General features: G+C 32.7%; 1 long non-coding RNA gene across 2 annotated transcripts; it reads right to left on the bottom strand.

Moving 5' to 3' along the window:
- Positions 1-231: 231 nt before the first annotated feature.
- LOC134241999 (uncharacterized) lies at positions 232-13910 on the bottom strand. 2 transcript variants are annotated; one of them, XR_009986779.1, is made up of 5 exons: positions 13626-13910; positions 10576-10724; positions 7750-7898; positions 4057-4205; positions 232-359 (listed from the first exon to the last, which is right to left on the bottom strand). It is a non-coding gene; the product is annotated as an uncharacterized LOC134241999 (long non-coding RNA). The 2 variants fall into 2 exon arrangements; XR_009986780.1 differs by lacking the exons at positions 232-359; positions 4057-4205 and adding an exon at positions 5827-6602 and having other exon boundaries at positions 13626-13904.
- Between the last annotated feature and the right edge of the window lie 362 nt (positions 13911-14272).

The raw sequence follows: 14272 nt of genomic DNA, 5'->3' as shown, positions 1-14272 counted from the left end.
CCAAACAACAACAGCAAACAGCAAAAACAATTCCATAGAAAGAAAGAGAGCCCAAACTGCAGTCGCCGAGTTCTCCTGAGTCAGCAACACTATAAGGTATCACACCTGTAATTGTTTTCACTATATAATTCTATATAGAATAAAAAAATCGTTAAAAATCAGGTATGTGTTTACATGAAAAAATATTTAGCAGGAGATGTTAAACAGTACCTGTCACATTAGCTGACACCAAAAAACAGAGTACCCACACGGCATTTTCGGACTTTTTCCATCTGCAAACAGGGCTACCCTCAAATCCACGTGTTTTCACTTTGTTTATAAACACCTCGAGTGCATCACAGGAAGTAGCCTCCTATGCCCTGAAAAAAAATAGTTCCTGTCAAAAACCTTTCTTTATTCACAAAGTACATAAAATTTACTAGGCACAGGTACCAAAGTTGTAAAAATGGCTTGGAAGAATGTAGAAAAACGCCTCAAAACAAAAGAAAATTAATTTTATATATATGAACCTACATTTGACTTAGTTCATTTTGATTGGTCAATTACCGGTGTGATACCTTGAAGGACCTTTGAGGGTGTTCGATTTTTTTTTTTTTGCATTTTTAGCTCACCTGAGCCGAAGGCTCAAGTGAGCTTTTCTGATCACATTTTGTCCGGCGTCCGTCTGTCTGTCTGTCTGTCCGTCTGTCTGTCCGTCTGTAAACTTTTCACATTTTCGACTTCTTCTCATTAAAAGAACCGCCGGGCCAATTTTTTATCTGACCAAACTTGCCACAAAGTATCCTTGGGCGAAGGGGATTCAAGTTTGTTCAAATAAAGGGCCACGCCCTCATTCAAGGGGAGATAATTGGGAATTAATGAAAATTTGGTGGCATGTTTTAAAAATCTTCTTCTCAAGAACCACTGTGCCAGGAAAGATGAAACTTATGGGGAAACATCCTCAGGTAGTGTAGATTCAAATTTGTTCAAATCATGACCCCCAGGGGTAGGGCGGGGCCAACATGGCCGACCAAAGTTTTACATAGAAATATATAGGAAATTTCTTTAAAAATCTTCTCCTCAAGAATAGCAAAGCCATATTTGATCATATTTATATGGAAGCATCCTCAGGTGATGTAGATTCAATTTTTTTCAAATCATGACCCCCAGGGGTAGGGCGGGGCCAAAATGGCCGACCAAAGTTTTACATAGAAATATATAGGAAATTTCTTTAAAAATCTTCTCCTCAAGAACAACAAAGCCATAATTGATCATATTTATATAGAAGCATCCTCAGGTAGTGTAGATTCAAGTTTGTTCAAATCATGACCCCCAGGGTTAGGGTGGGGCCAAAATGGCCGACCAAAGTTTTACATAGAAATATATAGGAAAATTCTTTAAAAATCAGCAAAGCCATAATTGATCATATTTATATAGAAGCATCCTCAGGTAGTGTAGATTCAAGTTTGTTCAAATCATGACCTCCAGGGGTAGGGCGGGGCCAAAATGGCCGACCAAAGATTTACATAGAAATATATAGGAAAATTCTATAAAAATCTTCTTCTCAAGAATAACAAAGCCATAATTGATCATATTTATATGGAAGCATCTTCAGGTAGTGTAGACTCAAGTTTGTTCGAATCATGACCCCCAGGGGTAGGGCGGGGCCAAAATGGCCGACCAAAGATTTACATAGAAATGTATAGGAAAATTCTATAAAAATCTTCTTCTCAAGAATAACAAAGCCATAATTGATCATATTTATATGGAAGCATCCTCAGGTAGTGTAGATTCAAGTTTGTTCGAATCATGACCCCCAGGGGTAGGGCGGGGCCAAAATGGCCGACCAAAGTTTTACATAGAAATGTATAGGAAAATTCTTTAAAAATCTTCTTCTTAAGAATAGCAAAGTCATGATTGGTCATAGGACTACTTTTGGATTTAAGCTTTTCAAGTATAAACCAATTCTGCTTTTTCCTAACCACAGTGCTCAGGTGAGCGATGTGGCCCATGGGCCTTTTGTTGCACCTTAGATTCATTAAACAATTGTCCCCAACATCCTTAAGTCTGGTGATCTAAATCCCTTTATTTCTGAAGATATGAAGCATTTATCTCCCTTACTCCAGAGCAGTCAAGAATAACACACAGAGCACTCTGGAAGCAGTTTTTTGTGCATCTTTTGAAGCAGAATTTCATCCTTAAAAGAATAAGCTTGGCAACCAATTTTTTATCTGTGGAGAGTATATGCTTTGTTCTTCACAACAAACAAAAAAAGAGGTTACAAGTCTAAGACCATTATGTAATTATTACATAACAAAGTTGCATTTTCCCCTTCAAAGAATGAACAAAAATACAGAAATTGTTAAATACTGGGTTGATAATGAAAACTGTATCTGGTCAATTTATGTTCCAAATAAAGCCTAGGTATTTGTCTACAAGATGCTGTGAAGAAGTTTATCTAAATGCTGTGTTGTAACTCAGGGCAGTCTTAATGATATCAGCATCTAGGGAGGTTCTTGACAGCTCCCACACTCCAATAAACTGGCTTTGATGATTAGAAAATGGAGACAACAATTCAGATGTAATTTATTGTTGTGATTTATGTAACTGGCTTTCTCTTAAGACACAAAGTAGCCATGAAATTTCAATTTAACATGCATAATTATTCTCTTTTCATGGATTTACTCAGGAATTCCAAAGGTGTTTAATGAATTTCCATGATTTATGCAAGATTACATCTTTTGTTTCACCAAATTTACATAAAAAATAAAAATTCAAATTTTAAAATATAAATATTAAACATTTTTATGGGTTTGAACACATTTATATGTAACAAAATGCATCACAGAGACCAGTTTCAGGACATCCTCCATGATTCTTTGAGGTGGGTGGGTGTACAAAAACTGCTGATAAAATTTATAGGAGGTGACCTGAGAAGAAAGGTGCACCTTATTAGCTGAATTATAGTTATTCTGATATTTTAACTCTGTAAATATGCCAAATTTCTTCATCAGTTAAATTTACAATTTATTAATATTTCAGTACAATGATATCCTTAATAGATCATGCTCATATAAGCATCACTGACTGAGACTTAAATCAAAAGTGACAGTCAACACCTACATATAAATGAAAAAATAACAAAAAACAGTCTCCGACAAACTGAAAAAACATGAATGTCAGCTGCAAAAGCATGAATAAAGTCCTGAGAACCACAAGAGGCATGCCATGGTGCTAAGTGACATTCTGCACTACATGTATGATGCATGATTAGAACTCAGAATAAGTATTATCATGCAGACTCTGACAGTATTTAAGGATATTTTGGTCATAACCTTCCTTCCTGTGAAAAATTCTTAAAGAATTTTACTTATGTAGCTTATGTTTGAAGTTTATTAGACAGATCTGACTCATTTCATTATTTCTATTCTTCCAATGCAGTAACATATGTATCAATGGAGGTGTGAATAAATTAAAATAAATCATATATCTGTAGAAATTATCATTCTGTGAGAACATATTTTACTTGTTTACATTTTATCGCAGTTGTCGCTTGTGCTGAAAATTCATTCGCAAACCTAGAATTAGTCTATTCTTGAAAAATCAGCTTTAACACCCTTTACCGCAAAGTCTGTAGATACTATAATTGACTGCGGTCAGCTGATGCAAATAATGTTAAGTCATATAAAATGAAAAAACAACATTCTCTGACTTCTTTCTACATTTTAGATGCATAATGCTACCTTTTTACTCATATTTTAAAGTAGTGAGTGTAAAAAATAACCTATTGTTAATTTTTACACAGAAATCTGTGAAAAATAATGTAAATTCTAATTCTAATTTTAAAATTGTGTGTTTCCTAACAAAAAGTTAATAAAATCACATATTCTGTTGAAATATGCCTTTTAAAAATGAAAAATGTCTTTAATAAGGGTTTAAATGATTTTTCATAATCACCTTCAAGGTATCACACCGGTAATTGTTTTCACTATATAATTCTATATAGAATAAAAAATCGTTAAAAATCAGGAATTAGTTTACATGAAAAAATATTTAGCAGGAGATGTTAAACATTACCTGTCACATTAGCTGACACCAAAAAACAGGGTACCCACACGGCATTTTCGGACTTTTTCCATCTGCAAACAGGGCTACCCTCAAATCCACGTGTTTTCACTTTGTTTATAAACACCTCGAGTGCATCACAGGAAGTAGCCTCCTATGCCCTGAAAAAAATAGTTCCTGTCAAAAACCTTTCTTTATTCACAAAGTACATAAAATTTACTAGGCTAAGAAAATAGAAAAACGCCTCAAAACAAAAGAAAATTAATTTTATATATATGAACCTACATTTGACTAAGTTCACTTTGATTGGTCAATTACCGGTGTGATACCTTGAAGGACCTTTGAGGGTGTTCGATTTTTTTTTCATTTTTAGCTCACCTGAGCCGAAGGCTCAAGTGAGCTTTTCTGATCACATTTTGTCCGGCGTCCGTCTGTCTGTCTGTCTGTCTGTCCGTCTGTCTGTCCGTCTGTCTGTAAACTTTTCACATTTTCGACTTCTTCTCAAGAACCGCCGGGCCAATTTCACCAAACTTGCCACAAAGTATCCTTGGGCGAAGGGGATTGTGTTCAAAATCATTCAAGGGGAGAACATTGGGAATTAATGAAAATTTGGTAGTTTTAAAACGCTTCTCAAGAACCACTGTGCCAGGAAAGATGAAACTTATGGGGAAACAGGTAGTGTAATTCAAATTTGTATATATATGGGTAGGGCGGGGCTGGCCGACCAAAGTTTTACATAGAAATATATAGGAAATTTCTTTAAAAATCTTCTTCTCAAGAATAGCAAAGCCATATTTGATCATATTTATATGGAAGCATCCTCAGGTGATGTAGATTCAAGTTTTTTCAAATCATGACCCCCAGGGGTAGGGCGGGGCCAAAATGGCCGACCAAAGTTTTACATAGAAATATATAGGAAATTTCTTTAAAAATCTTCTCCTCAAGAACAACAAAGCCATAATTGATCATATTTATATAGAAGCATCCTCAGTAGTGTAGATTCAAGTTTGTTCAAATCATGACACCCAGGGTTAGGGTGGGGCCAAAATGGCCTTTTACATAGAAATATATAGGAAAATTCTTTAAAAATCAGCAAAGCCATAATTGATCATATTTATATAGAAGCATCCTCAGGTAGTGTAGATTCAAGTTTGTTCAAATCATGACCTCCAGTTAGGGCGGGGCCAAAATGGCCGACCAAAGATTTACATAGAAATATATAGGAAAATTTTTCCTCAAGAATAACAAAGCCATAATTGATCATATTTATATGGAAGCATCTTCAGGTAGTGTCGACTCAAGTTTGTTCGAATCATGACCCCCAGGGGTAGGGCGGGGCCAAAATGGCCGACCAAAGATTTACATAGAAATGTATAGGAAAATTCTATAAAAATCTTCTTCTCAAGAATAACAAAGCCATACATATTTATATGGAAGCATCCTCAGGTAGTGTAGATTCAAGTTTGTTCGAAAAATGACCCCCAGGGGTAGGGCGGGGCCAAAATGGCAGTTTTACATAGAAATGTATAGGAAAATTCTTTAAAAATCTACTTCTTAAGAATAGCAAAGTCATGATTGGTCATTCTACTTTTGGATTTAAGCTTTTCAAGTATAAACCAATTCTGCTTTTTCCTAACCACAGTGCTCAGGTGAGCACCTTAGATTCATTAAACAATTGTCCCCAACATCTTTAAGTCTGGTGATCTAAATCCCCTTATTTCTGAAGATATGAAGCATTATCTCCCTTACTCCAGAGCAGTCAAGAATAACACACAAAGCACTCTGGAAGCAGTTTTTTGTGCATCTTTTGAAGCAGAATTTCATCATTAAAAGAATAAGCTTGGCAACCAATTTTTTATCTGTGGAGAGTATATGCTTTGTTCTTCACAACAAACAAAAAAGAGGTTACAAGTCTAAGACCATTATGTAATTATTACATAACAAAGTTGCATTTTCCCCTTCAAAGAATGAACAAAAATACAGAAATTGTTAAATACTGGGTTGATAATGAAAACTGTATCTGGTCAATTTATGTTCCAAATAAAGCCTAGGTATTTGTCTACAAGATGCTGTGCAGAAGTTTATCTAAATGCTGTGTTGTAACTCAGGTCAGTCTAAATGATATCAGCATCTAGGGAGGTTCTTGACAGCTCCAACACTCCAATAAACTGGCTTTGATGATAAGAAAATGGAGACAACAATTCAGATGTAATTTATTGTTGTGATTTATGTAACTGGCTTTCTCTTAAGACACAAAGTAGCCATGAAATTTCAATTTAACATGCATAATTATTCTCTTTTCATGGATTTACTCAGGAATTCCAAAGGTGTTTAATGAATTTCCATGATTTATGCAAGATTACATCTTTTTCTTTCACCAAATTTACATAAAAAATAAAAATTCAAATTTTAAAATATAAATATTAAACATTTTTATGGGTTTGAACACATTTATATGTGACAAAATGCATCACAGAGACCAGTTTCAGGACATCATCCATGATTCTTTGAGGTGGGTGGGTGTACAAAAACTGCTGATAAAATTTATAGGAGGTGATCTGAGAAGAAAGGTGCACCTTATTAGCTGAATTATAGTTATTCTGATATTTTAATTATGTAAATATGCCAAATTTCTTCATCAGTTAAATTTACAATTTATTAATATTTCAGTACAATGATATCTTTAATAGATCATGCTCATATAAGCATCACTGACTGAGACTTAAATCAAAAAAGACAGTCAACACCTACACAAAAATGAAAAAATAACAAAAAACAGTCTCCGACAAACTGAAAAAACATGAATGTCAGCTGCGAAAGCATGAATAAAGTCCTGAGAACCACAAGAGGCATGCCATGGTGCTAAGTGACATTCTGCACTACATGAATGATGCATGATTAGAACTCAGAATAAGTATTATCATGCAGATTCTGACAGTATTTGAGGATATTTTGGTCATAACCTTCCTTCCTGTGAAAAATTCTTAAAGAATTTTACTTATGTAGCTTATGTTTGAAGTTTATTAGACAGATCTGACTCATTTCATTATTTCTATTCTTCCAATGCAGTAACATATGTATCAATGGAGGTGTGAATAAATTAAAATAAATCATATGTCTGTAGAAATTATCATTCTGTGAGAACATATTTTACTTGTTTACATTTTATCGCAGTTGTCGCTTGTGCTGAAAATTCATTCGCAAACCTAGAATTAGTCTATTCTTGAAAAATCAGCTTTAACACCCTTTACCGCAAAGTCTTTAGATACTATAATTGATTGCGGTCAGCTGGTGCAAATAATGTTAAGTCATATAAAATGAAAAAACAACATTCTCTGACTTCTTTCTACATTTTAGATGCATAATGCTACCTTTTTACTCATATTTTAAAGTAGTGAGTGTAAAAAATAACCTATTGTTAATTTTTACACAGAAATCTGTGAAAAATAATGTAAATTCTAATTCTAATTTTAAAATTGTGTGTTTCCTAACAAAAAGTTAATAAAATCACATATTCTGTTGAAATATGCCTTTTAAAAATGAAAAATATCTTTAATAAGGATTAAAATGATTTTTCATAATCACCTTCAAGGTATCACACCGGTAATTATTTTCACTATATAATTCTATATAGAATAAAAAATCATTAAAAATCAGGTATTTGTTTACATGAAAAAATATTTAGCAGGAGGTGTTAAGCATTACCTGTCACATTAGCTGACACCAAAAAACAGGGTACCCACACGGCATTTTCGGACTTTTTCCATCTGCAAACAGGGCTACCCTCAAATCCACGTGTTTTCACTTTGTTTATAAACACCTCGAGTGCATCACAGGAAGTAGCCTCCTATGCCCTGAAAAAAATAGTTCCTGTCAAAAACCTTTATTTATTCACAAAGTACATAAAATTTACTAGGCACAGGTACCAAAGTTGTTCGATTTTTTTTTCAAAAATGGCTTGTCAAGAAAAAAAACTTTTCACATTTTCGACTTCTTCTTAAAGGAACCGCTTGGCAACCAAAAACCCTCAAAGAATTGTTGAAAATTTGGTGGCAAAAAATTAATTTTATATATATGGACCTACATTTGACTAAGTTTCATTTTGATTGGTTTGATCATATTTATATGGATTACCTCAGGTGTGATACCTTGAAGGGCCTTTTACATAGAAATATATAGGAAATTTCTTTAAAAATCTTCTGTCAAGAACAACAAAGGTGTTTGTAAATTTTTGTTCAAATCATGACACCCAGGGTTAGGGTGGGGCATAAATGGCCAAATTTCTTTAAAGTTTTACATAGAAATATATAGGAAAATTCTTTAAAAATCAGCAAAGCCATAATTGATCATATTTATATAGAAGCATCCTCAGGTAGTGTTTTTTGTTCAAATTTTTGCACCTGAGGATTCATTTCTTCCTCAAGATAATTTGTCCCCAACATCCTTAAGTCTGGTGATCTAAATCCCCTATTTCTGAAGATATGAAGCATTTATCTTTTACCTTTAAAAAAGCTTCTTCTAAGAATAGCAAAGTCAGATTGCATATCTTTTGGAACAATACAGAGCACCCTGGAAGCATTAAACAATTGTTTTAAGTCTGGTGCATCTTTTTCTGAAGATATGAAGCAGAATTTCAAGCAGTTTTTTGTGCATTAAAAGAATAAGCTTGGCAACCAATTTTTTATCTGTGGAGAGTATATGCTTTGTTCTTCACAACAAACAAAAAAGAGGTTACAAGTCTAAGACCATTATGTAATTATTACATAACAAAGTTGCATTTTCCCCTTCAAAGAATGAACAAAAATACAGAAATTGTTAAATACTGGGTTGATAATGAAAACTGTATCTGGTCAATTTATGTTCCAAATAAAGCCTAGGTATTTGTCTACAAGATGCTGTGCAGAAGTTTATCTAAATGCTGTGTTGTAACTCAGGTCAGTCTAAATGATATCAGCATCTAGGGAGGTTCTTGACAGCTCCAACACTCCAATAAACTGGCTTTGATGATAAGAAAATGGAGACAACAAATCAGATGTAATTTATTGTTGTGATTTATGTAACTGGCTTTCTCTTAAGACACAAAGTAGCCATGAAATTTCAATTTAACATGCATAATTATTCTCTTTTCATGGATTTACTCAGGAATTCCAAAGGTGTTTAATGAATTTCCATGATTTATGCAAGATTACATCTTTTTGTTTCACCAAATTTACATAAAAAATAAAAATTCAAATTTTAAAATATAAATATTAAACATTTTTATGGGTTTGAACACATTTATATGTGACAAAATGCATCACAGAGACCAGTTTCAGGACATCATCCATGATTCTTTGAGGTGGGTGGGTGTACAAAAACTGCTGATAAAATTTATAGGAGGTGATCTGAGAAGAAAGGTGCACCTTATTAGCTGAATTATAGTTATTCTGATATTTTAATTATGTAAATATGCCAAATTTCTTCATCAGTTAAATTTACAATTTATTAATATTTCAGTACAATGATATCTTTAATAGATCATGCTCATATAAGCATCACTGACTGAGACTTAAATCAAAAAAGACAGTCAACACCTACACAAAAATGAAAAAATAACAAAAAACAGTCTCCGACAAACTGAAAAAACATGAATGTCAGCTGCGAAAGCATGAATAAAGTCCTGAGAACCACAAGAGGCATGCCATGGTGCTAAGTGACATTCTGCACTACATGAATGATGCATGATTAGAACTCAGAATAAGTATTATCATGCAGATTCTGACAGTATTTGAGGATATTTTGGTCATAACCTTCCTTCCTGTGAAAAATTCTTAAAGAATTTTACTTATGTAGCTTATGTTTGAAGTTTATTAGACAGATCTGACTCATTTCATTATTTCTATTCTTCCAATGCAGTAACATATGTATCAGTGGAGGTGTGAATAAATTAAAATAAATCATATGTCTGTAGAAATTATCATTCTGTGAGAACATATTTTACTTGTTTACATTTTATCGCAGTTGTCGCTTGTGCTGAAAATTCATTCGCAAACCTAGAATTAGTCTATTCTTGAAAAATCAGCTTTAACACCCTTTACCGCAAACTCTTTAGATACTATGATTGACTGCGGTCAGCTGGTGCAAATAATGTTAAGTCATATAAAATGAAAAAACAACATTCTCTGACTTCTTTCTACATTTTAGATGCATAATGCTACCTTTTTACTCATATTTTAAAGTAGTGAGTGTAAAAAATAACCTATTGTTAATTTTTACACAGAAATCTGTGAAAAATTATGTAAATTCTAATTCTAATTTTAAAACTGTGTGTTTCCTAACAAAAAGTTAATAAAATCACATATTCTGTTGAAATATGCCTTTTAAAAATGAAAAATGTCTTTAATAAGGATTAAAATGATTTTTCATAATCACCTTCAAGGTATCACACCGGTAATTATTTTCACTATATAATTCTATATAGAATAAAAAATCGTTAAAAATCAGGTATTTGTTTACATGAAAAAATATTTAGCAGGAGGTGTTAAACATTACCTGTCACATTAGCTGACACCAAAAAACAGGGTACCCACACGGCATTTTCGGACTTTTTCCATCTGCAAACAGGGCTACCGTCAAATCCACGTGTTTTCACTTTGTTTATAAACACCTCGAGTGCATCTCAGGAAGTAGCCTCCTATGCCCTGAAAAAAATAGTTCCTGTCAAAAACCATTATTTATTCACAAATTACATAAATTTTACTAGGCTAAGAAAATATAAAAACGCCTCAAAACAAAAGAAAATTAATTTTATATATATGAACCTACATTTGACTAAGTTCACTTTGATTGGTCAAAACCTTGAGCCTTTGAGGGTGTTCGATTTTTTTTTCATTTTTAGCTCAAGAGGCTCAAGTGCATCAATTTTGTCCGGCGTCCGTTTCTGTCTGTCTGGCCGTGGTACCAAAGTTGTAAAAACCATGGCATTCACAAAGTGTGCCAGGAAAGATGATAAAATTTACTAGTGCAAACAAAGAAATATATAGGAAATTTCTTTAAAAATCTTGTCAAGAAAATATATATTTATATGGAAGCCTTTATCATTCACAAAGTGATGTAGGTTTTTTCAAAATGACGCCAGGGCCAAAATGGCCGACCAAAGTTTTAAAAATGGAAAAAAAATTTCTCCTCATTGATCATATATATATCCTCAGGTGTGTACCTACAAAAATGCTAAGTTCATTATTGAAAATTGGTCATTTTACCAGGTGTGATATTAAGGGCCTTTACATAGAAATATATAGGAAAATTCTATAAAAATCTTCTTCCTCAAGAATAACAAAGTTTGATCATATTTATATGAAGCATCTTTGTATTTTTTGTTCATTAAATCAATTGTCCCCAACATTTCTGAAGAATCTTTGATCTAAATGACCCCCAGGGGTAGGGCTATTTCATTTAGGAAAATTCTTTAAAAATCTTCTTCTTAAGAATAGCAAAGTCATGATTGGTCATATTACTTGTGATACCTTCTGCTTTTTCCTAAGAGAGGCACCTGAGATTCATTAAATAATTGTCCCCAACATCCTTAAGTCTGGTGATCTAAATCCCCTTATTTCTGAAGATATGAAGCATTTATCTCCCTTACTCCAGAGCAGTCAAGAATAACACACAGAGCACTCTGGAAGCAGTTTTTTGTGCATCTTTTGAAGCAGAATTTCATCATTAAAAGAATAAGCTTGGCAACCAATTTTTTATCTGTGGAGAGTATATGCTTTGTTCTTCACAACAAACAAAAAAGAGGTTACAAGTCTAAGACCATTATGTAATTATTACATAACAAAGTTGCATTTTCCCCTTCAAAGAATGAACAAAAATACAGAAATTGTTAAATACTGGGTTGATAATGAAAACTGTATCTGGTCAATTTATGTTCCAAATAAAGCCTAGGTATTTGTCTACAAGATGCTGTGCAGAAGTTTATCTAAATGCTGTGTTGTAACTCAGGTCAGTCTAAATGATATCAGCATCTAGGGAGGTTCTTGACAGCTCCAACACTCCAATAAACTGGCTTTGATGATAAGAAAATGGAGACAACAATTCAGATGTAATTTATTGTTGTGATTTATGTAACTGGCTTTCTCTTAAGACACAAAGTAGCCATGAAATTTCAATTTAACATGCATAATTATTCTCTTTTCATGGATTTACTCAGGAATTCCAAAGGTGTTTAATGAATTTCCATGATTTATGCAAGATTACATCTTTTTGTTTCACCAAATTTACATAAAAAATAAAAATTCAAATTTTAAAATATAAATATTAAACATTTTTATGGGTTTGAACACATTTATATGTGACAAAATGCATCACAGAGACCAGTTTCAGGACATCATCCATGATTCTTTGAGGTGGGTGGGTGTACAAAAACTGCTGATAAAATTTATAGGAGGTGATCTGAGAAGAAAGGTGCACCTTATTAGCTGAATTATAGTTATTCTGATATTTTAATTATGTAAATATGCCAAATTTCTTCATCAGTTAAATTTACAATTTATTAATATTTCAGTACAATGATATCCTTAATAGATCATGCTCATATAAGCATCACTGAATGAGAATTAAATCAAAAGTGACAGTAAACACCTACATATAAATGAAAAAATAACAAAAAACAGTCTCCGACAAACTGAAAAAACATGAATGTCAGCTGCGAAAGCATGAATAAAGTCCTGAGAACCACAAGAGGCATGCCATGGTGCTAAGTGACATTCTGCACTACATGTATGATGCATGATTAGAACTCAGAATAAGTATTATCATGCAGACTCTGACAGTATTTAAGGATATTTTGGTCATAACCTTCCTTCCTGTGAAAAATTCTTAAAGAATTTTACTTATGTAGCTTATGTTTGAAGTTTATTAGACAGATCTGACTCATTTCATTATTTCTATTCTTCCAATGCAGTAACATATGTATCAATGGAGGTGTGAATAAATTAAAATAAATCATATGTCTGTAGAAATTATCATTCTGTGAGAACATATTTTACTTGTTTACATTTTATCGCAGTTGTCGCTTGTGCTGAAAATTCATTCGCAAACCTAGAATTAGTCTATTCTTGAAAAATCAGCTTTAACACCCTTTACCGCAAAGTCTGTAGATACTAAAATTGACTGCGGTCAGCTGGTGCAAATAATGTTAAGTCATATAAAATGAAAAAAACAACATTCTCTGACTTCTATCTACATTTTAGATGCATAATGCTACCTTTTTACTCATATTTTAAAGTACTGAGTGTAAAAAATAACCTATTGTTAATTTTTACACAGAAATCTGTGAAAAATAATGTAAATTCTAATTCTAATTTTAAAATTGTGTGTTTCCTAACAAAAAGTTAATAAAATCACATATTCTGTTGAAATATGCCTTTTAAAAATGAAAAATGTCTTTAATAAGGATTTAAATGATTTTTCATAATCACCTTCAAGGTATCACACCGGTAATTGTTTTCACTATATAATTCTATATAGAATAAAAAATCGTTAAAAATCAGGTATTTGTTTACATGAAAAAATATTTAGCAGGAGGTGTTAAACATTACCTGTCACATTAGCTGACACCAAAAAACAGGGTACCCACACGGCATTTTCGGACTTTTTCCATCTGCAAACAGGGCTACCCTCAAATCCACGTGTTTTCACTTTGTTTATAAACACCTCGAGTGCATCACAGGAAGTAGCCTCCTATGCCCTGAAAAAAATAGTTCCTGTCAAAAACCTTTATTTATTCACAAAGTACATAAAATTTACTAGGCACAGGTACCAAAGTTGTAAAAATGGCTTGGAAGAAAATAGAAAAACGCCTCAAAAGAAAAGAAAATTAATTTTATATATATGGACCTACATTTGACTAAGTTCATTTTGATTGGTCAATTACCGGTGTGATACAATCTTAGGACTGCATTAGATATTATTCCAAATATAATACAAATATGTTTTTTTTAAATTTCAATAGATGTTGATATTTTTCGCTCAAAGTCATCATGAAAGAGATTTTTTCCATATCACATTGCTTTTAAAATTTCGGATTGGGATTCATTCTTCTTTGGAAAGAGGGTTATATGATTTTCATTCAGTCTTTAATTTCTTTATTTGATCTTTGTTTATAAAGTTTAAAAAATGGCTGCTTAAGTTAGGAAAATATCCCTGGTCATATGTTACCAAATTTATAACAATCTAAATCCTTCTT

Source organism: Saccostrea cucullata, unplaced genomic scaffold, assembly GCF_032062105.1.
Source record: "Saccostrea cucullata isolate Sc308-1 unplaced genomic scaffold, CSIRO_AGI_Scuc_v1 ctg2554, whole genome shotgun sequence".
Taxonomy (NCBI): Eukaryota; Metazoa; Mollusca; class Bivalvia; order Ostreida; family Ostreidae; genus Saccostrea; species Saccostrea cuccullata.
Note: the sequence above shows the minus strand (reverse complement) of the source record. Positions and strands in the feature narration are given on the sequence as shown.